Here is a 26196-nt window from a genome sequence, read left to right as displayed (position 1 = left end):
AAATGAAATAATGACTGGCATTTATTTATATTTTTTATCCTTGACCCTGCCTTTAGCATATTCAGAGTTTTATGGGGAGCCATTAAAGACAAACTCAGTCGCTCCATAACAAGGAGGAGTTGGACTCAATAGTAAATAAAGCATATCATTAAGCATAATGTATAGTTACTTATAGTCTCTTTTGAACATCATGAATCTGATATATTTCTGGTAAAGGTCTACAAGAATTATAGAAACATTTCTGGAACTTAAAAGTACCTTAGAGGTTATCTCCTCTAGTGAAATCAGTCGGTCAACAAGCACTTATTAGCTGAGAATACAGACAGAAACAGAAAGATAATCCTTACCCTCAAGAAGCTTACTTTATAGTAAGAAAAGACAACATGTTAAGTAGAATTGGAAGAAAGGGATGGCTGGTGAGGGGGAATGATAGAGAAAGTAAAGAGTGGAGCCTGGAAAGGTATGAGACATGGCTGGATAGGCCTACTCCTTTAATGGAGGTCATGGGGCCTGAGAAGACTTCCAGTGTGTGAATTCTAGGGCTAGAGTGAACTTCCAGGATGAGAAGTTTCTGGGGCATGGTAGAGGAAATCCAGAGTAGAGCCTGGAGAAGGAATGAGATTGTTTCTAGTCCAATTATATCATTCTAAAAATTAGGAAACTGAGATCTGGAGAGGTTATATGACTTGTCCAAAATTAAACAATAGTAAGTACTTGAGGAGAAATTTGAACTCAGGTCTTCTGGACTTTAAGTCCAGTGCCCTATCAGTTATACCACTTAGAGCACAACACTTGGCTCCCAGGGTGACTTCTAACTTGGGTCCTGATGCTCCAAGGTCAGCACATTTTAAAAAAAAAAATTTGTTAACTTATTTTGATTTATCAACAATCACTTCCATGTACTTTTGAGTTTAAAATTTTTCTCCCCCTTCTTCCCCACTACCCTCCCCATGACGGCGCACGATCTGATATAGACTACATATTTACATCCCTATTAAACATATTTTCACGTTAGTGATGTTGTAAGTAAAAATTAGAACCAATAGGAGGAACCACCAGAAAGAGGAAACAAAACTCAATAGAAGAGAAAAAAAATAGCAATTCAAATTCCATAGTTCTTTCTTTGGATGTGGATAGCATTTTCCATCACCAGGCCTCTGGAGATGTCTTAGGTTCTTGTATTGCTGAGAAGGGTTAAGTTTATCAATATTAGTCATCAGGGGCAGCTAGGTGGTGCAGTAGATAGAACTCCGGCCTTGGAGTCAGGAACCCCTGAGTTCAAATACGGCCTGAGACATTTGACACTTACCAGCTGTATGACCCTGGGCAAGTCACTTAACCCCTATTGCCTCACCAAAAAAAAGCAAAAAAAAAAGACTGTCAAGGTTACTATAAATTAACATGACTGTCAATATTAGTCATTGTATGGCATGGCTATTATTGTGTACAATGTTCTCTTGGTTCTGCTCATTTCACTCTCAGCATCAGACCATACAAGTCTTAGCAAGTTTTTCCGAAGTCAGCCTGTTCATCATTTCTTATAGCATAATGGTATTACATTACATTCATATACCACAACTTGCTCAGCCATTCCCAAATTGATGGGCATCCTCTCAATTTTTAATTCTTTGCCACCACAAAAAAGAGCTGCTATGAATATTTTTGTACGTGTGGGTCCTTTTCCCATTTGTATGATCTCTTTGGGGATATAGCCCTAGAAGTGCTATTGCTGGGTCAATTTTTTTTTAATAGCCCTTTGAGCATAATTCCAAATTGCTCTCCAAAACGGTTGGATCATTTCACAACTCCACCAACAATGCATTAGTGTTCCACTTTTCCCACATCTCCAGCATTTATCATTTTCCTATTTTGTCATGTTGGCCATTCTAATAGGTGTGATGTGGTACCTCAGGGTTACTTTAATTTGCATTTCTCTAATCAATATTATTTAGAGCATTTTTTCATATGACTATAGATGGCTTTTATTTCTTCATCTGAGAATTGTCTGTTCATATCCTTTGACCATTTATCAACTGGGGAATGACTTATATTCTCATAGATTTGACTTAATTCTCTATATGTTTTAGAAATGAGGCCCTTATCAGAGAGACTGGTTGTAAAAATTCTTTCCCAATTTCCTACCTTCCTTCTAATCTTAGTTGCATTGGCTTTGTTTGTACAAAAACTTTTCAACTTAATGTAATCAAAGTTATTCATTTTGTGTTTTGTAATGTTCTCTATCTCCTGTTTGGTCATGAATTCTTCTGTTCTTCATAGATCTGATAGGTAAACTATTCCTTGCTCTCCCAGTTTGCTTATACTATCAGCCTTTATATCTAAATCATGAACCCATTTTGACTTTATTTTGGCATATGGTGTGAGATTTGGGTCTGTGCCTAATTTCTGCCATACTTGTTTCCAATTTTCCCAGCAGTTTTTTTCAAAGAGTGGGTTCTTATCCCAGAAGCTGGGGTGTTTGGGTTTATTAAATAATAGATTACTATAGTCATTGACTACTGTGTCTTGCATATTTAACCTATTCCACTGATCCACCATTCTATTTCTTAGCCAGTACCAAGCAGTTTTGATGATTGCTGCTTTATAATACAATTTAAGATCTGGAATTGCTAGGCCACCTTCCCCTGCATTTCTTTTCATTATTTCCTGCAATATTCTGGACCTTTCATTCTTCCAAATGAATCTTCTTGTTATTTTTTCTAACTCTATAAAATAATTTTTTGGTAGTTTGATTGATATGGCACCGAATAAGTAAATTGGCTTAGGTAGAATTGTCATTTTTATTATATTAGCTCAGCCCACCCATGAGCAACTGATGTTTTTCCAATCATTTAGATCTGATTTTATTTGTGTGAAAAGTGTTTTGTAAGTGTTTATAGAGTTCCTGGGTTTGTTTCGGGAGGTAGACTTCTAAATATTTTATAATGTCTACAATAAGTTTAAATGGAATTTCTCTTTCTATCTCTTGCTTTTGGGCTTTGTTGGTAATACATAGAAATGTCAATGATTTATGTGGGTTAATTTTATAGCCTGCAACTTTGCTAAAGTTGTTTATTATTTCAAGTAGTTTTTTACTTCATTCTCTAGGATACTCTAAATATATCATCATGTCATCTGCAAAAAGTGATAGCTTTGTTTCTTCTTTGCCTGTTCTAATTACCTTCAATTTCTTTTTCTTCTCTTATTGCTAAAGCTAACGTTTCCGCTACGATATTGAACAACAGTGGTGATAATGAACATCTTTGTTTCATCCCTGATCTTTTTGGAAATGCTTCTAACTTGTCCCTATTACATATAATGCTTGTTGAAGATTTTAGGTAGATGCTATTTATTATTTTAAGGAAGACTCCATTTATACCTATGCTTTCTAGTGTTTTTAATACGAATGGGTGTTGTATTTTGTCAAAAGCTTTTTCTGCATCTATTGAGATGATCATGTGGTTTCTGTTAGTTTTGGTGTTATGCTGATAGTTTTCCTAATATTGAACCAGCCCTGCATACCTGGTATGAATCCTACCTGGTCGTAGTGTATTATTCTTGTGATAAGTTGTGGTCAGCACATTTTCACTGCACTATGACTACCCTCATCTTATATCAGAATCATGTGGTTCCTGAATATGCCAGCTTGGCTTTACATACATCTTAACAGAGTTTGCCTTTGGGGAAAAGTAGAAAAATTCCTAAAATATCTTCAAGGTACCATCCTATGGCGTATTAACTTAGACTAAAACTGCTAAAACATTCCCTTAGCAAGATACTGCATAATGGGAAGATGGTCGTGATTTGATTCCTTTGCATTTTCATTCTTGGACTATCCTACTTTGGGGAACATATTTGTAGCATAATCTTTTTTTTAAAAAAATTATTAATTTATTTATTTTAATATAAATTTATTTATTTTTAGTTTTCAATATTCACTTCCATAAGTTTTTGAGTTCCAAATTTCTCACCCCTCACCCCACCCAAGATGGCATGCATTCTGAATACCCCTTCCCCTGGTCTGCCTTCTCTTCTATCTCTCCCCCCTCCCTTCTCTTATCCCCTTCCCCTTCTATTTTCCTGTAGAGCAGGATAGACTTCTGTACCCCATTTCCTGTATTTCTTATTTCCCAGTTGCATGTGAAAACATTTTTTTTAAAAACATGTGTTTTTAAAACTTTGGGTTCCAAATTTTTTCCCTTCCTCCCTCCCCACCCACCCTCATTGAAAAGGCAAGCAACTCAATATAGGTTGTACATGTGCAGTTATGCAAAACACTTCCTTAGGAGACATGTTGTGAAAAACTAACTCTATTTCCCTTCATCCTATCCTGCCCTCCCATTTATTCTATTCTTTCTTTTGACCCTGTCCCTCCTCAGAAGTATTTGCTTCTGATTACCCTCTTTCCCAATCTGCCCTCCTCTCTATCACCCCCCTGCTCTCTTGTCCCCTTCTCCCCCTATTTTCCTGTAGGGTAAGACAGATTTCCATACCCAATTGAATGTGTATGTTATTCTCTCCTTATGCCAAATCCTATGAGAATAAAATTACCTCATTCCCTCTCACCTTCCCCTGTTTCCCCTCCACTGTGAGAGACTTTTCTTTTCTGTTTTTTTTTTGTGAGATAATTTACCCCATTCTGCATCTCCCTTTCTTCTCTGAGTATCATCCTCTCTCATCCCTTAATTTTATTCTCCAGATATGACCCCTTAATCTTCAACTCACCCTGTGCCCTCTATCTACCTATCTATATATACATACATACAATTTTTTTCTTTCAACTACTGTAATGCTGACAAAGTTCTCGTGAGTTACAAATATCATCTTTCCATGCAGGAATGTAAACAGTTCAATCTTAATAAGTCTCTTATGACTTCTCTTTCCTGTTTACCTCTTCATGTTCCACTGGAGTCCTGTATTTGAAAGTCAGATTTTCTGTTTAGCTCTGGTCTTTTCATCAGGAATGCTTGAAAGTCCTCTACTTCACTGAATGACTATTTTTTCCCCTGAAGGATTATACTCAGTTTTGCTGGGTAGGTGATTCTTGGTTGTAATCCTATCTCCTTTGCCCTCTGGAATATTATATTCCATGCCCTGGGGTCCTTTAATGTAGAAACTGCTAAATCTTGTGTTATCCTGATTGTGTTTTAGCATAATCTTCTTGTATGGTAACCTCCTAAGTTATTAATCACTTTCACCCTTGGAGCTATAAAACTATCGACTGAAGAAAGACTTCTTATTCGGGTAGCTGACCACCCACCATGAACTCCTCCAAACTTGAACCTGCCTTGGCCTCTGACTCATTGACAAGCAGTAAGAAAAGGGCAAAGAGGGAACTTTCCATAGCATGTTTAATGATGTTCAGCTGGGTGTTCTGGGTCAATTTCTTAAGAATCTGTATCCTGACCACTCCATGAGAAATGAGCTTGCCAACCACCTTGATGTTCCTGAGTCTACAGAATTGGCTTAAAAACCGAAGAGCCAGACAATCAAGACAACTGAATGAAACAGAAAGTTTGAATTTATCTGGACAGCCCCAGGATCAGGGAGAATGGAGCTCCTTGGTTCATGGCTCGAAAAATCCTCAGACTTCAACTCCCATCCAAGTTCTACAAGAAAGTCTCCCGGGCACGCAGTTAGCTTGGCCAAATAAATCCAGGTTCCCCTCATCTAAGATGACAAAGGTGACTCTTGGGGAAAGTCCTAGCTTCCCAGAGACAGTGACTACAGCCTCAGTACTGGCCAAGAAAGATTCTACAAGCCCAGGAGCCTGGCTTCAGCCTCCTGTCCTGACTATGGAGTATCATCCCTGTTTAAAGTAACAGTCCTGGTCTAGCCAGCTTCACGAGCAGTCAGAACACTGGGTGCAAGAGTATCTGGGATACCTGAAGCAGCCCCCAGTTCCAGTAGCATCTGCCCTAGCCCCCAGCCCACAAGCAGCCCCCCTTGCAGATACTGTTTCCAGTGCCTAAGCATCCCTGGCCACAGAAGCAGCAGGGCCAGAGGACCACTCCACCACTTCTGCCAGATGAGTCCTCCCTCAGTATGAAGCTGCAAGAGCATTTGTAGTCACTTAGTATCTCAACCATTATGGAACTCTTTCTTGTCCTGTCCCTACCCCCACCCTCCAACTTCAGCTCCATGATCCATGATCTAGTTGGCAACTGTTTGACCTAAATTGTCTCTTTGATGTGCTTTGAGTTAAGCAATGGATTCCCCTTTTGTTGTAGAAGGATAGATCTTTGCTCTGAGGTTGGTGATAGAACTTGGGAATGTCTTAGTCTGAGCTGAGTGAGTGGGTAACCATGTTTTTTTCCTAGTTTGCTCAACCACTAGTCAATAATTCAGAATTGAATATTTAGAGCAGCAGCAAAAACCTCAAAGGGTGATGCTTGTCTCTTAATTAACAGGATCCATGAGCCCTGATAATTAACAATGGACAAAGGAAGACCTGTTCAGTATGAATCTGAGATAAAGGAAAAGCTTCATCGTGCCATATCTGCCTTACTAGACAACATGTGGGTCTTTCAGGGTAGTCATTTGACAGTATCCTGACTGAACATCTCAGAAATGGAGACCCTCGTATTTCTTGTGTAATAACCCTACAAATATCCACCCTAAAATGAAGTTTTTTCCTTAGTTAACATTTAAAAAGCCCACTTAATTAGATGCCAATATTCGTTACCCAGATATTACTCAAAAAGCATCTCAGGAAGGCATGGTTTTGAATAAATTCATATTAATGGGCAAATGTAGACCGTTGTTCCTCTCTTTCTCTGTGGGGGAGGGGAGAACAGGGTAGGAGGAAGCTCCCTCAATAACTCTGCAGTTATATCTTAAACTTATCACAAGGGACAGAAAATGACAACAATAAACAATAGTATTTTTGCAGTTAACAATACATTTCCCTTATCCCAACCCTGAAGGTAGATGCTTCTGTAAGTCTTATTAATCAGAGGTAAACCCATTCCTGGTAATAGGCCCAGTGATTGGCTCTACCAGGACTCAAATCCAGATTTTGTTCCTATTGGGGCATGCTGCTCCCTCTCTGTGCAGGAGTTTGGGGTCAGTCCCCTGTACTCACTCCCTCTACCTTATACAAAGTCCACTTATGTTCTTGGCTTCCCTTTTAAGTATTACCTGCTTCTAGTGGAAAGAGACCAGGTTTTGAAACTTTGGGCCAAACTGGAGGTTCTAATGGAGTTTGCCACAGGATGATGATTTGCCTTTACTGTCTCCATCCCTTTCTTTTTTCCCTCATTCTTTCAGGGAAGCAGTGTGTCCTGGCCAAGTGAAATCCCAGCTTTAGGCCTCACTGTGACCTGTGTAGCCTCGAGCAAATCATTTCACATCCTGGAACCTTAGTTTGGTGGGACTAACTTACAAACCTCTAAGGTTCCTTCCTACTTCACATGTAATCATCTTTTTCTTCCCTTTGAACATTTTTGTTTGTTTCTTCTTTCATACAGTTTCTTCCATTAGTTCTAATTCTTCTTTACAACACGACTAATGTGAAAATAGGTTTAATACGAATGTATATGTAGAGCCTATAAGAGATTGCATGCCATCTTGGGGTGGGGGGGAGGGGAGAGATAGGGAGAAAATATAGAACTCAAAATCTGATGGAGGTGAATGTTGAAAACTATAAATAAATAAAAGAAAACTAATGGTCAAAATTATAATAAGATAGTTTTGGTAAATCAAATTCAGCTTGATCATATGGATACATAACTGATCTGAAAATAATAATTATCTTTTCACAAACTAAATAGGCTGAAAATGAATAATCTAGAAGGTATGCAGAGAGATATTTTAATGGATGAATGAATGAATGAATGAATGAATGATAAGGCATTTATTAAATACTTTCTACGTGTCATACATTTTGCTAAGTCTTGCTAATACAATTACAAAAGCAATGGTAGTTCCTATCGTCAAGGAGTTTACATTTAAATCTAGGGGACAGCACGCAAAGGAGAGTGGTGGCCAGAGAGGGGCACTTTGGTCTGGAAAGTTAGTGAGTGGGTTCCAAGATAGGTACATTGGCAGAATTAAATCCAATAATAAATAATGGCAGGTTAATTTGATCATGGTTCATTGGTTCCAAAAATGGTCAATGGGAGGAAAAGACTGGAGAAAAGGGCACAGGTGAAGTTGGTTGAAAGATTGTGGATATGGCCAGAGCAGAGGAAGCATAGGTAGCTCTTTCTTAAAATAGTGATCTGGGAGAGAGGGTCCTCAAGATAATGGGGTCTCTAGTCTGAATTTACTCTAGGCTAGGTCATGGTGTCTGGTGTGAGTGACAAGGAAGTTTGTGAGCTTGGAAAGTGATCATCCAACCTCTGCTTGTAGGTCACCATTTGACAAAGTAGCCTAGCGAGAGTATTCTGAAGAGGGTGGTGGCTTAACCAAAGGAAAGAGGACTTGTATGATTGATTTATAGTGGGAGGTGGTATGGTGTAATAGAACAAGCTGTGAATTTAGTCAAAGTCCTTGTTCTCCCATTTACTAATGGTATGATTTTGGAATGTCACCTGTCTTTCTTGATTTCCAACTTTAAAATGCAAATAATAATAATAATATTTTAAAACCCTACTTCAAAAAGATGTAGTTAGAATAGAAAAAAATAAAGTTGTAAAAATAAAAGAAAACAACATTTACAAAGCATTTTATAAAGCTTCAATTATAAGATAAATTATACATATAAACTATTGTTATTTGAACATTGAAGGGAGTGGATATTGGTAAGGAGATATATAGTGGCCTCTTTCTTGAGGGAAATTACTTCAATATGATATTTGTCTTAGGCTTATCTCTAGCAAAGATAGTTATGTGTCCCAGGAAGAAATATCATACATTATAGATACGTCTCTAGTCTAGACTTAGGATGAAGATGTGTGACTGAGACACGTGATACTCATTTTAGAATTTAAAAAATCAATTATTTCCCTGGGTATTTAAATATTAGAAATCTTTTCTTCAGTCATGTTGCCTGTTTCCTCCATTTAAAGAAATATTGATCAAGAAAATAAAATGTGGATCTAGGAAAAGTGTTAGCATATGGTACTTGATTTACTTTTGATTTTATCTTTCCCAAGTACATGCTAATCTAGGAAATACTTGTCTTTTAAATTGTGTTTATGATATTTTGACAAAATGAGAAAATCTCTACTATTTTATGTGCTGAAAACATATAAACTCAGTTGCTAGACTTGAAAACTAAAATATAAAATGTTGAATAACATTGCATCACATAGCCTTGACTTCATCCCGTTAACTAACTGTGGAATCTTGGGCAAATCATTTCTTTTGGCTGTTTTTTCAGAAGTAAAACATTTTAATATTTATCATTTGGGATTAAAGGTGAGATAGAAGCAGTAGAATAAAGAATAAAGTAGAAATTAATGACTGTAAGTCCTTCATTTTATAAATAAATACATGTTGATTATTTGTTAGAGAACAGACTTTCTCCTCACTATATTTCATAGTTAGTGTGTTCCTCAGCCAACAAATCAGTAGGCATTAATTAAATGTCCTGATTTGTGTGCCAGTCACTGAGCTGAGAATATAAAGAAAGGTGAAGCAAATATAAAAATAACCTTTGCTCTCAAGAGTCTGATAGTCTGATGAAGGAGACCAAATGGAAGCAACCATTCAAAAACACATAAAATATAACATACACATATATACACATATATATATATATATAATGCATATACATATATATGTTTAAGATATATATGTTATTAAATTGGAGATAATTATGGAGGGAAGGTAGAAGGCGTTAGCATTAAGAGGGATTAGAAAAGGCTTCTTTTAAAAGGTAGGGTTTTAGCTGGGACTTAGAGGAAGGCAGGAGGTAGAGATAAGGAGAAAATTCCAGGTATGGGGGCAGCAAGTGAAAATGCAAGAAGTTAGGTAATAGAGAATCTTGTACAAGGAACAGAAAGAAGGCCAGTGTCAATGGATCAAAGAGTATATGGTGAGGTGTGTAAGGTATAAGAACACTGGACAAGTGAGGGGGAGCAGGAGGGACTGTTACCTTGGCAAATAAAAAGGTTACCTCTTCATGTAAGATGAAAGGATGGAGGAGATTGTGGGAGAAGACATCTGAGTGTTTTGAAATGAGGAGGAAGGGAAAAGGAGCTCTTGTTAAATGGTCTCAATTGTTTTTTGTGAAATAAGAGGCAAATTTCTCAGCTGAGGGTATAAGGGGGTAGAGAGAACCATGAGAAAAGTTTGAGGAGAAATGAAAAGGTCTGTAAAATCCCCTGTGGTGCGTGGGATGGTGAATCAATTAGGGGTCTATAAAAGGATTTCTTTGCGGGGCAGCTAGATGGCGCAGTGGATAGAGCACCGGCCCTGGAGTCAGGAGGACCTGCGTTCAAATCTTCCTCAGACACATAACATTTACTACCTGTGTAACCCTGGGCAAGCCACTTAACCCCAATTGCCTCACCAAAAAATAAAAAAAAAGGATTTCTTTGCCACTGAGGGCTCATTTGAGATTATGTAACACAAATTTGTAGAGGACCCAGTCAGCACGGTTTCATGATTTTCTCCAGGTTCATTGAGCAGAAGATCCACGTAATCCAACCTTGTAATCTAAGGTTGGGGCTAAGCAGGATAAAATCTTGTATAAGAGCCAAGGACCGTGTAGAGTTGAACTTGTTCGCTAAAGGGTCAAGGTGAGAAAGAGGAGAGTCTAGCCTGTGAAGGGGGTGATGACCTGAGGAAAAAATTGACTACAGATAAGATGATGAACAGAAACATGAATATCATGCTCCAAAACTATTTCATATAAGTAATATTTGCCACCACAAGTAAACAAATATCTTTAAACATGCTTAAATATGATATTAATGTTGTCCTTTTGTATTTGTTTTTATTGTGTTTTTTATGGGCTAGGATTATCAGATGGATATGACCTTTCTGTTTTTAAATAAAGAAATCAGGAAAAGTGATATCTTAAAAGCAATGCATGGGACAAATTCCATAGAAAATGACTTCCCTCTCAAGAGAAAGCTATTCTGAGAAGTATGACAATAGTCATATAATGGATAAGGGAGGAAAACTGTATGCATACATGTACATCAGCAGAATTAGTTACTGGTCTAATTTTGAGTAATTTTGGATGACAGTGATGTTTTCTAATGCTTTTGTATAGAGGACCAATGTAGTTTTCAGAATGCAAATTCACTTTTTTATAGAGTTTCAGTGAACATTTCAAATTTCTTTTAGAATAAAATTTTAAATCCCCTGAATAACATGAACACTGCCCCCTCATCTGAGAAGACAAACTAGATTAGATCTTGGTGTTCAGCTTGCCAGGTTTACATGCACTTAATATTAATATGACAGTTAATATAGAATGTTTGTACTAGTGTATATTTTCTTCAGTCTGTTAACATGCAAACTTCTAAAAGAAGACTCATTTTGTGGGTGGGGGCCCAATGTTTAAAAATATGTCTGCACAATGAACAAGGATTTATTGAGGAAGACTGGTTTGGCATATAAAGTAGTAGGTTGGGAGCCAGATGATGCTGACTATTAAAAGTTATCTTATTAAACATATGCTGTTGATAAAAAATTGTTCTTAATCCTCTTGGCTACTCCCTTTAGATCAATATCTAATCATGATAGTTCTTGCTTGTCATTTCATAGGAATGTTGTGAAGATTTAAATGAGAAAGACACCTCCTATTCTATTGTCCTTTTGAAACATTGAACTCACATACCAGGTTATTTTAAAATAGTGGTGACTATAACTAATAGTCATATTTTCTAGAAAAGAAAATTGTTAGGTCAGTCAGTTGATCAGCTAATGTGCCTTTTCTTTCTTTTTTTGTATCTATTTATTTTCATTTAAATTTATTTTATTTTTAAAATATTTATGTGTTTATTTTTAAAAAGTTACTAAAACAATTTTTAACATTGATTTTTAAAACTTTGAGTTCCAAATTCTCTCCCTTTCACCCACCCCACACCACCTCATTGAAAAGGCAAGCACTTTGATATAGGTTATACATGTGTAGTCATGCAAAACATATCCATAATAGTTATGTTATGAAAGAAAACATAGACAAAAAAGCTCAAGAAAAATAAAGTTAAAAAAAAGTTTTAGTCTCTATTTGGATACTGTCAGTTCTTTCTCTGGGGATGGATAGTATTTTTAATCATAAGCCCTTTAAAATTATCTTGGATTGTTGAATTGCTCAGAATAGCTAAGTCATTCACAGCTGATCATCTTACAATAATTCTGTTACTTTGTGAACAGTACATTTCACTTTGAATCAGCTCATGCAAGTCTTCCCAGGTTTTTTTCTGAGAGAATCCTGCTCATCATTTCTTAAAGTACAATAGTATCCCATCATAATCACATACCATAACTTGTTCAATCATCCCCCAATCGATGGGCATCCCCTCAATTTCTGATTCTTTGCCCCCAGAAGTAAGCTGCTATAAATGTTTTTGAATGTATAGGTCCTTTTCCTTTTTTTTTTTTTTATCTCTTTAAGGATACAAACCAAGTAGTGGTAATGCTAATTCAAAAAGTATGCATGGTTTTATAACACTTTGAGCATAGTTCCAAATTGCTTTATAGAATGGTTGAATCAGTTCACAACTCTACCAACAGTGCCTTAAAGTCTCATTTTTCCCACATCCCCTCTAACATTTGTCATTCACCTTTTCTGTCCTGTTAGCCAATAATAGGTATGAGGTAGTACCTCAGAATTGTTTTATTTTGCATTTCTCCAATCAGTAGTGAGTTAGAGTGTTTTCATATAGCTATAGATAGCTTTGATTACTTTATCTGAAAACTGGTCACATCTTTTAATTGTTTATCAATTGGGCAATGGCTCCTATTTTTATAAATTTGACTCAGTTCTCTGTATATTTGAGAAATGTGGCCTTCATCAAAGAAACTTTCCTGAAAACTTTTTCCACATTTACTATTGGTAACTATTTTCATCCATCCTATCCCCACATTTATTCTATTCTCTCTCTCCTTTTAGTGTGTCCCTTCCCAAAAGTTTTGCTTCTGACTATACCCTCCCCAAATCTGCCCTCCCTTCTATGAACCCTCCTCCTTCTCTTATCTCCTTCCCCTCATACTTTCCTGTAGAGTAAGATAGATTTCTATATCGGATTGATTGTGTTTATTATTCCCTCTCCGAGCCAATTTTGATGAGAGTAAGGTTCACTCACTTCCCCTCCCTTCCCCTTTCTTTCCCTCCACTGTAAAAGCTTTTTCTGGCCTCTTTTATGTGAGATAATTTGCTCCATTCTGCCTCTCCCTTTCTTTTTTATTCAGTGCATTCTTCTCTCACCCCTTAATTATATTTTTTAGAAACCATCCCTTCATATGCACCTTGCACCTATACCCTCTGTCTGTATATTTTCCTTCAGCCACCCTAATAATGTGAAAGGTTTGTAAGTTACAAGTATCATCTTCCCATGTAGGAATGTAAACAGTTTAACCTTATTTTAAAGCTCCTATGATTTCCTTTTCCTGTATACCTTTTTATGTTTCTCTTGAGTCTTGTATTTAAAAGTCAGATTTTCTATTTAACTCTGGTCTTTTCATCAAGAATGCTTGTAAGTCCTCTATCTCAATTGGAAGTCCATTTTTTCCCCTGAAGGATTATACTCAATTTTGCTGGGTAGGTGAGTCTTGGTTGTAATCGTAGATTCTTTGCCCTCTGGAATATCATATTCCAAGCCCTCCAGTCCTTTAATTTAGAAGCTGCTAAATCTTGTGTTATCCTGACAGTGGCTCCCCCATACTTGAATTATTTCTTTCTGGCTGCTTCAGTATTTTCTCCTTGACCTTGGAACTTTGGAATTTGGCTATAATATTCCTGGGAGTTTTCATTTTGGGGTCTCTTTCAGGAGGTGATTGTTGGATTCTTTCAATTTCTATTTTACCCTCTGGTTCTAGAATGTCAGGGCAGTTTTCCTGGATAATTTCTTGGAAGATGATGTTTAGGCTGTTTTATTGATCATGGCTTTCAGGTAGTCCAATAATTTTAAAATCATCTCTCCTGTATCTATTTTCCAAATCAGTTGTTTTTCCAATGAGATATCTTACATTGTCTTCCTTTTTTCATTCTTTTGGTTTTGTTTTATTGTTTCTTGATTTCTCATAAAGTCATTCATTTCCACTTGCTCCATTCTAATTTTTAAGGAATTATTTTCTTCAGTGAACCTGCAGCTAACATTTCTTAAGCTCCTACAAGTATGTGTAAACAAGATACCTACAGGAAAAAATTGAGGGTAATCTCAGAGGGGAGGTACTAAGATTAAGGTGGGCTGGGAAGAGTTGGACTTTAGCTAAGACTTGAAGGAAGCCGAGGAAACCATGAGACAGAGATGGGAGGGAGAGAGTTCCAAGCATGGTAGACAGCCAGTGAAAATGCCCAGAGATGAGAGATGCAGTATCTTGCTTGCAGAACCACAAGAAGCCAATGTCATTTGATCACATAGTATGTTGGGGGTAGAGAAGAGGTGTTAAGATGTAAGAATAAAGAAAAGATGGAATTGAACAGATTACGAATGGCTTAAAAACCCAAATTAAGGATTTTATATTTCATTCTGGAGGTCATAGGGAGCCATTGGACTTTATTGAATAGAAAGGGGATATCAAACTTGGATTTTAGGAAGATCAATTTGATAGTTTTATGGAAGGTGGATTTGAATGGGGAGAGACTTGAGTCAGAGAGACCAACCAGCAGGCTATTGCAGTAGTCCAGGAGGAAGTGAAAAGGGCCTGCCCCAGGGTGCTGGCAATATTAGTGGAGAGAAGACAGTATAAACGAGAGATGTTATGAAGGTAGAAAGGTCAGGACTTGATAATTAATCGAATGTGGAAGGAGGGAAGTGAAAGTGAGAAGTCAAGAATAACACCTTAGGGATTAAAGACATATATGCTAAATTATTACTAAAATGCATGGACAGAAAGTTTATTGACCAAAGTGAAATTACATGAAATAAATGGCCAAAGAAAACTTTCATCCATTCTAAACATTTACTAAGCATTTTTTATGTCCAGACCACCATTATACTAGATCCAAGGGGAGATAGATGCAAAGCTGAAATAAGATAGTTCCTCCTTTTACGGGAGCTGTTTTGGAAGATACGGGATGCATGGTCACCAAACAAATGGAAAAAGATGATGAAAAACCACTTCTCTGAAATAAGTCTCTTGTGAAAAACAAATAAATAAAAAAACCATAGAATTTCATCTGAAAATAAACAGAAATGTCCAGCATAATTAAGCACTTAGAATGGTAGGAAAGAATTCCCACCTGCTCATAATGGGCTCAACCTCTAAAAAATGTTTGTCTTACAACAGTAATAATAATGAGATAAAAGTCTCATTTGTATGGTAATATCATTATATGTTTCTTACTTTTAGGAAAAGAGTTGGAAAAAAAGTAAAAACTGAATTCACCTACCAATTCTGTACTCTTAACTTTTAATATCACATTTACTTTATTTTGAAAGATAGATGAAAACATTAAATGTTCAAATATAGAACAGGGCAATGTTTTCCAAATGGAAGCAAGGGTAAGTAACTGAGGATTTATATTAAAGAGAAACACAATTCTGTAAGAGTAGCTTTGGGAGCACTGTAACATAAAATGAGCTGAAGCTAACAGTTTTGGAAGGGCACTAACTGCTATGCAATCTTTTAGAAAGATTAAGAAATTATTTTCCTCAGTATCCTGGTTTAAAGTCCTTTCCATGTGTAACTAAATAGAGGGAAACCTTAACAGTACCTAAACAAATGTCTAGGAAAACAATACCATGGGCTAAAATTCTCATGTCCCAACTCCCTCCTTACTAGAGATATGCGACCACTTTCAGAAGGAAACACCTGATCAAAGTTTAAAAACAATAACAACAACATCCCCATGGATTGGGATGATAACCAGTCTTGGAGTGAACATATTTAATATGTCAGGTCATTTATTACTTCTCTCCATCCTTGACTTAATTGAAGTATTTAGGAAAAAGATTTTTCAGGATGACCTGAAAAGTTAAGATGAATTTTTTTTAGTTTGATAAATCTAAATTAATTGAACTTTCACTTCAGCTCTATAACTGTTTTGTCTTATGGAATTTTGTTTGATTGGGAATGTTATAAATTGTGAGTAAAAATGGCTTGTATCAGAGAGATTTTGAAATGGATTTATGCTTTCTTTTGAATTTCTCTCCACATAGAGATGCTTAGAATTACATTAATCTAATTAATAAAATTTGTCTGTAGTAGGCTTGTGGCCAGAATGCAAAGTACTGATTTTTTTTTCTTCCACATGATGAATGTACCAAAAAACTGTTGTTGTTGTTGTTGTTGTTATTGTTTTTCTATTTTTGATGTCAAGATGAAGATCAAAGAAAGGACCAGACCTATTTCTTTTCCAGAACCCCTTTAATTCTAGTTCCTTCCCTTCGTTGATTATTTCCCATTCATCCTGCACGTAGCTTGATTGTACATAATTGTTTGCCCGTTTTCCCCTCATTGGACTGTGAACTCCTTGAGAGCAAGAGCTGTCTTTTGCCTGTTTTTGTATACCCAACACTTAGCACAGTGTCTGGCTTAATAAATGTTTATTGACTGGCTGACTGTCAGGTGATAATAATGGACAGTAGAGAGAAAGCTAAACTTTCAAACTCATGTTTTGCTTCTGTTTTCTCTTTCAACCAAAATTAACTTTGAACTGAGAAAGATGAAAGACAAATGGTTTCCAAGGAGGAGAAATTAAAAACAAAATAGCATCTAGGTGTTCTCAGTGAGGTCTCACTGTATAATAATAGCTAATTATATAACTAATATTTATATCGTGCTTTAAAATTTCTGAACTGCTTTACATGTATTCTCTCATTTGATCCTTACTGTACACCTGAGAGATAGGTGCTATTGTTATCCCCATTTTACTGTTAAAGAAACTAAGCCAGACAGAGGTTATTAGTTGAATTTAGCCAGTCAGCCAGGATTTCAACTCATAGTTTCCTAATGCCATCTCTTGCAGTCTGTCCACCACCCAGCTTCCTCCCTGACTGAACTGTTATCAGTGCACCCTTCATTCTTTTTTCTCTACAATTATCTGAACAGGATAGGGGCCCAGGTGGATTGATTTTACTATGACCAAAGTTCTCAGTTCTTGAGTCTTGGACATTTCAGTAGGACTTAAGAACAGCCTAGATTTTTCACTCCTCCTGTTTAAACTATGATCTATTGTTGTCATTCAGTCGTTTTAGTCATGTCTGATTCTTCATGACCCCATTTAGGCTTTTTTTGGCAAAGATACTAGACTGGTTTGCCATTTCCTTCTCCAGCTCACGTTGTAGATGAGGAAACTATATTTGTCTACATGTTATTTGAATTTTTTTTCTAAATAATAGTGCTAACTTAGGAATTTCCCTGAAAATATATCTAGACTATTTCTACTGTTGAGATGAAAATAATAAAGTAAAATACCTTTTGTCAGTAGGAAAAGTCCCTGTTAAGAGTGATCAGGACAGTTGGCTTTTATCACTTCTAAATAAAAGGAAAATTATTTAAGTGAATGGCTATAAAGGAATTAAAAAAAAAAGTTCTATTTAAATTGACAGGGAAATCTAAAAAAGATTGCTGTTTAAAATTGGCAAGTAATAGAAGGGATTTTTGTGTTTGTATCATTCAGCTATTATAATAGTATAGGGATGAGAAAAAGTACGAGAGCCTAAAAATTCTGATTTGGGAGTTACAGGTAAGATCATCAAGAGAGGGGCAGCTAGGTGGTACAGTGGATAGAGCACTGGCCCTGAACTCAAGAGGACCTGAGTTCAATTGTGGCCTCAGACCAAACACTTGACACTTACTAGCTGTGTGACCCTGGGCAAGTCACTTAAGCCCAATTGCCTAAAAATTAAAAAAAAAACCCAAAAACAAAAACAAAAGGTCACCAAGAGAGACTGTAGAGAGAAGAGAAACAAGGACAAATATTTGAGAGACATCCATAATTAAGGGATGGAAGAAGAGTAAAGAGCCAGTGGATGAGAAGTAAGAACATTGTATAGAAAGGAAGGAGAACCCTAAGAACATAGTATCAGAAGAATCCAAAAGAAAAGAAGGTCCACTTTCAATTGAATTCTTGAAGGTATACTCAAATGCCATATCTTTTCCTACCTTTTGGACTTCAGAAGAATTAAGAGAACTATTTCCTTTTAGTGGACATAGAGAATAGAGTATTGATGTTTACGTGAGGCAGAAATTAATGTAGATGATTGAAATATCTTTATTCCCCATCAAGGCCAATGCTATTCCTTGATTGGAAGTTTTTCCTGGTAGTCTCAAAGCTACTTAAGGACTTCCATGTGGCCTCTTAATTAATGTATAATATCTTGTGAGTATAAGTAGAATAGAAAAGCTTTTATTAAGTATTTCCTTTTATTGTAACTACTGTGGTAAGCTTTGAGAATACAAATAGAAAGGGGAGGCAGAATTCACTCTCAATGAACTCATGCTCTATTTGGGGAAGATAATATAGAAAGATGGATGACAGATGGAAAGGCCTGGTGATATTTAGGTTCTGTCAGGGAAAGTATTAGAGTAAATATAAAAAAACCCAAAGACCTTGGGAAACAATTGGCAGAAAAGATAGTTCCTGACTGAGAGAATAGGATGCAAGGGTGAGTCTCTTTTACAAGTTTTCAAAAAGGATAAAAGAATTCATTAATAATTTCTGTATTGTAAATAGGAGTGGTTGAAAATCTGACCTAATTCCATACAAGAACTCCACCTCAAAACCTTAAGAAAGTCAGAGAATAAAGGAGCATTATTTATCTCTGAGTCAATGGGATAGGGTGTTCACATAGTACAAAAGATCTTTTAAGCAACACCCATTGAGAATTTATATAAAAGAAATTAGATTCTTCTGAGAGTTCAATTATATACACCCCAGAAGCTGCTAATTGTTCAGCAAAATTTTCTGCTCTGAGAACACCAATATCCAGCCCTCAGTGAGTCTGGTAACTATCGACTGTGTGTGTATGTATATTAATGTTTGAGTGAATGTACATGAATGCATCTCTGTGTATTTTATTATCTGCTTGATCAATAAAACTTCTTAAATGACAGATTCTTATGAGCTAATAAATATTTGAAGATGGGAATTGTATAGCCAGTGATTGGCCCTGAGCATTCCCTCTTATCTAGGTGATGCATTTGTATAGCGAATTGGGCCCTAGAATCAGGGAGACCTGAGTTTACATCTTGCCTCAGACACTTAATACCTTTGTTACCCTGTTCAAATTACTTAACCTTTGTTTACCTCAGTTTCCTAAACTGTAAAATGATTATAACAATAGCACTCACCTCTGAAGGTTATTGTGAGAATCAAATGAGATAATATTTGTGAATAGCGTATAGTAGGTGTTGTATAAATCTTTATTTCCTTGACCTTCCCCCTTCTCTTCTAGTTTAGCATATTTACTGGCTATACCATAATTGGAAGCATTTTTTTGTTGTTTTTATACAATTTTAAGTCAATTGGACTTTAACTCTTTTAATTAATTAATTTTATGTACATTTTGTATATTCACTTAAAACCAAGTTTTGTTTTCATTTTTCTCATTGAGAAACTTCGATTATATTTTTAACTTAAACTGAATAGATATGGTGTTGCTTTTCTTCACAGTTTATCAGTGATTACTAAAATTATTGACCCAGATTATCATATTGTTTCTCTGTCGGCTAAACAAATGGATAAAATGAATTGGTGGAAGATACACAAACTGATCATTCTCCCCTGTTGCAGCCTCTTTGTTTTATGTGTAGAGGCATGCCTTGAACACTATGAAATACTGTGAGTTCCTTTCCTAGGATCACCTGAAGGTAGAGCCAGAACAGGAACTTATCAGGAGATTACTAGTGGAATGCCCTAGTAATCTGCCCTTTGTCCTATGCTATTGGATGTTTGCATCTGTGATTTGCAGAGAAGGTGCTAAATTACATTGGTAGAGGGAGTTTCCTCAAACAGGAATTCCTGATACCAATGAAATCACTAGTCAGTTCCCATCCCTATTTCTATAGATTAGGAGTTCTTAATCTTTTATTGTGTCATGGACCTCCTTGACAGTCTTGTTTTCCTTTTATTTGCTAGATGCTAATGGCCTTCTTCTCAGAATAGTGTTTTTAGAAATGAACAGAATAAAATATATATAGTATTATCAAGGAAATCAGTGATATTTAAAAAACAAAACAAGGTCTATGGACTGTAAGCTAAAAACCCTTGTTATAAATGAACTAGATGAGTAAACTAGGTGTCATAGTGGATAGATAAGAGTGCCAGGCCTGGAGTCAGAAAGACTCATCTTAAGTTCAAATCTGGCCTCAGACACCTTACCATGTGACCCTGGGAAAGTCACTTAACCCTGTTTGCTTTAGTTTCCTCATGTGTCAAGTGAGCTAGAGAAGGAAATGGCAAATCAGTATCTTTGCCAAGAAGACCCCAAATGAGATTATGAAGAATTGGACACAACTAATTGAGAAAACAACAATAACAACAATAACAATGACCAGGAATATGAGATTAGAGATAATGCCATATAGTTTAGAAGATTATAGCAGTCTTCAGATTGAGTACAAATTAAGATTGAGCTGTCTTTGAATATTTGATGGGCTATCATGCAGAAGAGGAATTTGACTAGTAGTGCTTAGAAGCAGGAAATTAAATTAAATTAAAAAATTTAAAAAAGTAGAGGGCAGAACTCAAAGAAAAGGCTGACGTTTCAAAGAGCATATTTAAGTTTGATGCAAGGAAAAACTTCACAATAATTAAAGCTGTCCAAACATGGAATGGGCTTCCTCATTGGAGGTAGTCAAATAAATGATTACCTGTTAATTTACAGGGAGGAGTAGATACATATTTACAGGGAGGAGTATATATATATATAGAGAGAGAGAGACTCCCTGAAGATCTACTTGGGGTTTAGGTTAAAGGTCTTTGGTTCAGCTGGCATTTCCTTATTTGCAGATCCATAACAACTGTGAAAAAAAAACAACTTTGATTCATGTTGTAATAAAACAGGAGAATGATTTTCTTTAAATAATAATCATTATGTTAATAAAACACTTCATTAACATGCACTATAAACACTAGTATAGTAGCACTAAGCGAACTGCCTTGTGTTTTGCTTACTTCTTAGGGATGGAAAGTCATGGTGAAAGGTCAGTAATGTGGAAGCTACAAGAATATTACTTCCAAATGAGAGGGAAGTCTGCTCAGGGACTGGCAAAGTGTAGGTTGCATTGAGTCTGAAAGCCAAATATCAGTAGATGTAATCACATCTCACAGTGCTGCATCACTACTGCTACATCAGTCCTAAAAGTTCAACCTCAGCAGTGGAAGGAGAGGAAATCTCAAATTTTCTACAAACTCATGAAGACACTAAACATGCCACTATTTTTCATCTCCTTGCTTCCATTTTTCTTCTTTTTTACTGAATTCTTTTAGAAACTTTGACATTTTACTAAGCTTATATCTTTTTGGTTATAGGTTGGGGTAGTTGGCCTCTTCTACTTCTAAGATTCTGTGATAGTATACAAACCATCTCTCCTCTCATCCCATTTCATTTCTCTGATACTGAAGAACTGAATTTCTAATAGGTAGAGCAAAGGACCTCTCTGGAAATCCATTAAGGAAGAGAAATCATGGCAATGACATCAATGAATTTGACTCTTGGTGCATGTGAATATCTTGGAGAAGGTGACTGCTCAATGCAATAAAGAGTGAAGGAAGCAAAAGGTCAGTGTGGTAAGAAAAGTAAAGTTCACAGTGATAAGAGTACCACCAAAGCTAGCTAAGGTGAATGGAAGATCCAATGGCTGTCATCAGGAAGAAAAATGCCTTTGCCTTTACCACAGAATCTTCCATGGTAATTGTTTCTGTACTGTAGACAATATGGTGAGGTAGCCTTTTGAGGCTATGCCTTGAAAACTACCAAAAAAATTTTAATGATTATTTATCTTGCCTTTCACATGTTTTGCTTTAAGAACATGTGCATGGGGGGCAGCTAGGTGGCGCAGTGGATAGAGCACCAGTCCTGAAGTCAGGAGGACCCGAGTTCAAATCTGGCCTCAGACTAAACACTTGACACTTACTAGTTGTGTGACCCTGGGCAAGTCACTTAACCCCAATTGCCTTAAAAAAAAAGAATGTGTGCATAAGTAAGTCATGGTTAATTAAACATAAAGCTAATCCATTCCATTAAAAACAAATTCCTAAGGGAAATTAAACAAGCTAAGGAAGAGGGGAAAAGGCTTAGGAAGAGAGGGAAAATAGCAATTCAAGAAAGTAAGTTATTTTAAAGAGTATTATAAACACAGATTTGTTAGTAGTATATTGAAACATCTTAATGGAAAGAAAATTTTAATTTGATCCAAAAAAGAAAAATTACCCTTGAGTTGATAAGCATTACTTTTTAATTAATTTTTTGTTTCCTCCTCAAGATTGTAAAAAATAGGGGCAGCTAGGTGGCGCAGTGGATAGCACACCGGCCCTGGATTCAGGAGGACCTGACTTCAAATCCGGCCTCAGTCACATAACACTTACTAGCTGTGTGACCCTGGGCAAGTCACTTAACCCCATTGCCTAGCGCGCCCCCCCCCAAAAAAAAAGATTGTAAAAAATAGTTCATGTATTTATATAAAAGTTTTAACAGAATTTTCACATGGATTAGATAGATAGATAGATAGATAGATGGATAGATGATGGATGGATGGATGGATGGATGGATGGATGGATAGATAGATAGATAGATAGATAGATAGATAGATAGATAGATAGATGGATGGATGATGGATGGATGGATGGATGGATGAATAGATAGATAGATAGACAGACAGACATTTATTAATCACTTAAAATGTTCCAGGTACTGTGCTAAATGCTGAGGACACTGATAAAAAGAAGCAAAACAGTCCTTGCCTGCAACACTCCACCTCCCTACTCTTTACATTTTTATTAGCTGTCCTCCATGCCTCGAATGCTTTCCCTTTCCCACTCTTGCCTCTGAGCTTCCCTGGCTTCCTGTAAGACTCAACTCAGATCCCACCAGTGACATTGTTCGCTTTACTATCTCTTTCACATGACACTCCATCTCTCAATGTTGGGCATTTTCATTAACTGTCCCTGGCATCTTCTTCTTCCTCATTTCTGCCTCCTGGCTTCCTTGGCTTCCTTCAAATCTACAGTAAAGTTCTACCTTCAAGAAACTTTTCCTAGGTCTTACTTACTTAGACCTTGCCTAAGAGAATATCTCCAGTTTATCATGGATACATTTTGTTTGCATGTTGGCTCCTCTATTAGACTGTGAGCTCCTGAGGGCAGAGACTTGTACCTTTGTTTGTATCCCTGCTGTCTAGCATGGTGCAGGATGCTTGATAAATGTTTGTTGACTGGACCCTAATGCTTAGTTCAGTGCTTAGATAATAATAAGGATTTAGTAATATTTAATGACCAACTGGAATATCAAAATAACCTTGTAAAGTAGTTAGGACAGCTAATATATTTTACTGCTAGCTGTCAGAGAAGTAATCTAAGGTTCAGAAAGATGGAGACTTCTTCAAAGTCATACAACTAGTAAAAAGATATTGATGTGAAATTTTGCATGGCTATTGGACCACCTCTACCTTTTGCTTAGAGACCCTTAACTAAGGACTTAGGTTATGCTGATCAGAACTCAGTCAGATTGAAAATTTGATGCAAGGAGTTTTCTCACACTTATATGTCTTAAACAGTCCATATGTCTTATCTGAAAACTTGCCCTATGCTGATCAATTAGTTTTTTTTTTTTAATGTAGCTAACATAAAAGTAAGCCACCCATGACAGCTTTTTAATATAAAGTTATGTTAGGCCTCCTTCGTTCCTGTGTCTTTTCATTATTTGTCTTGGAATTCTTGACCTTTTTACTACTACAAATAAATGTTGTTATAATTTTTCCTGATTTTCCTGAAACACCCCCTTGCCAATTGTATTGCTATCCTCTGCTATACCATTAAATTGGGATTCCTAAACCATTAATCTGACCATGCTATTCCTCTGCTCAAGAAAATTCGTTTGTTCCTGATTATCTCTGAAATAAAATATAAACTTATATTTAAAATATAAAATCCTTCACAATCATGCTTCAGTCTATCTTTCCAATTATGTTACTTCCTATTACTCTGCGTTTTAATCAAATTGACATACTTGGCACGACACTCTATCTCCTATGTCCATTTCTGTACACAAGCTGTCCCCCATACTCTATTTCTGCCTCTTAGAATCCTTAGCTCTTTTCAGGGTTTAGCTCAGCTACTACCTTCTACACTGGGATTTTCCTGATTCCCCAAAATGTTAATGCTGTCTCCTTCATACTGAACTCATACTTCATATTTAATATTTTTATTTCATATATGTGTGTGTGTGTGTGTGTGTGTGTGTGTGTGTATTGTTGTCATTGGAGTCTTGTCACAGTCTTTGTGACCCATTTGGGGTTTTCTTGGCAAGTGAGTGTGTGTGTGTGTGTGTGTGTGTGTGTGTCTGTTTCCATGTTGTTTACTACCAGTAGAGTATAAACTCTTTGAAGCAGGGCCTGTTTTCGTTTTCATCTTTGCATCTATAATGCATAGCATATTGCCTGGAACATAGCAAATATTTAATAAATAATTCTTTAATGGAAGTGAATTAAATTGAAAGTCCATTCTTTTGGCTTTTACAGAATTCCTGTTATGCTCATCTTTTCTGATTTTAATTCAGTTCTGGAAAATTACTTTCTACTGAGATATTTTTTCAGTTCCACATTTGCCATTCTGCATTTTAGAGCCCTTTCTGTTTTGGAGAAAATCACTATTGTATTTTATAAATTTTACATTTATGCTTGAGTAGAGAATGTAGGTGTTGAAGCTGATAGAATACTGGGCCTAGAGTTGGGAAGATGAATTCAAATCTCTCCTCAGACACATCCTAGCTGTGTGACCCTGGGCAAATGACTTAACCACTTTTTGCTTCATTTCTTCATCTTTAAAAAAAGGGCCAAAAAACCCCACTATCAAGCCTTATATTGTTTGGCCCCTCCCCTGTTCTACCAAAGCTGGATGACTTTAATACATTTACCATTAAGAGTAGCTTTGACAGAATCCCTGTCAGTCTCTAAGAGCAGACAACTTCAGCTGGTCCCCCCAGATTCTTTCCTTTGACATTCTTATAGAGGTCCTTTTTTCTTTGTACTAGATACTAGCATTCTAAGCAAGTCTATACTGGTAGGACCTTTCCCCAGTCATAGTTGGCTTCTTTCTTTTCCACTAGGGCTAAGGGATTTTAATACTCTCCTTTATAATGGGTAGAGAGGATCAGCTGTGATCATAGCTTAAGGAAAACTTCCAGGGAACAAGATAGATACCACTGTTGTCAAAACTTAAAATCTGAGCAAGATGGATAGAGTGTAGAGTGCACTAGGTAAAACTAGGCAGGGTAGATTTATAATACAACCTTCTGTTATCTTTTAAGTAGGAATTGTCTTATGGGTAGATGTTTAATTTCATCACTTTGTGGGTGGGATAGGCTAACAATTATTTTCTTATTTGGTGCATTACTTGTTTGAGTAGTAAGGGGTAGAAGGTGGTATGAGAGACAACTTCATAATCTGTCTTTTAATCCATCTGGACCACAGTTTCCTTATCTATAAAAACACAATATAGATGCCCTCAAGGGTGACTTTTGGTCCTATATTCTGTGATCCTAAGAAGAAAAAAAATTAAAGAATGTGACAACCTACAAAAAAGTTAATATTAACCTTCATAGTGACTTCAATGCAAAGATAGGTACAAATGATGATAGCTACAAACCTGTTGGAAAATATAATTTTGAATCTAGCAATCAGTGAGACTGTAGCTTGTCAATTACCAAGGAACCTCATATATACATACATAAAATCAATGTGTGTTTGTGTATAATACAGCTATACATATATACTGATTTTATATGTAATTATATGAGGTTTCTTATAATCAGTATATATATATGCATAGTATGTATATATGTATGTATAAAAGATATATATTTGCATATATACATTAGGCTTATATGTTTCTTTATAATGAAACTACTGGATATTTTTTCCTCCTAACGAATCACGAAAAATCAAATTGACTATTTTAGCAGACAGAAA

At 36.3% G+C, this 26196-nt stretch overlaps 1 protein-coding gene and 1 pseudogene across 1 annotated transcript in view; both read left to right on the top strand.

Annotated features, from left to right (window-relative positions):
* The window catches only part of FUT9 (fucosyltransferase 9), a 189990-nt gene that overhangs the window by 121 nt on the left and 163673 nt on the right, over positions 1-26196 (top strand). The gene's annotated exons all lie outside the window — the stretch shown is intronic.
* Positions 5259-6029, top strand: LOC144457914 (uncharacterized; annotated as a pseudogene).

This window comes from Phascolarctos cinereus, unplaced genomic scaffold (genome assembly GCF_003287225.1).
Source record: "Phascolarctos cinereus isolate Bilbo 61053 unplaced genomic scaffold, phaCin_HiC Scaffold_5;HRSCAF=322, whole genome shotgun sequence".
Taxonomy (NCBI): Eukaryota; Metazoa; Chordata; class Mammalia; order Diprotodontia; family Phascolarctidae; genus Phascolarctos; species Phascolarctos cinereus.
This window is presented reverse-complemented; position numbering and strand designations above follow the sequence as displayed.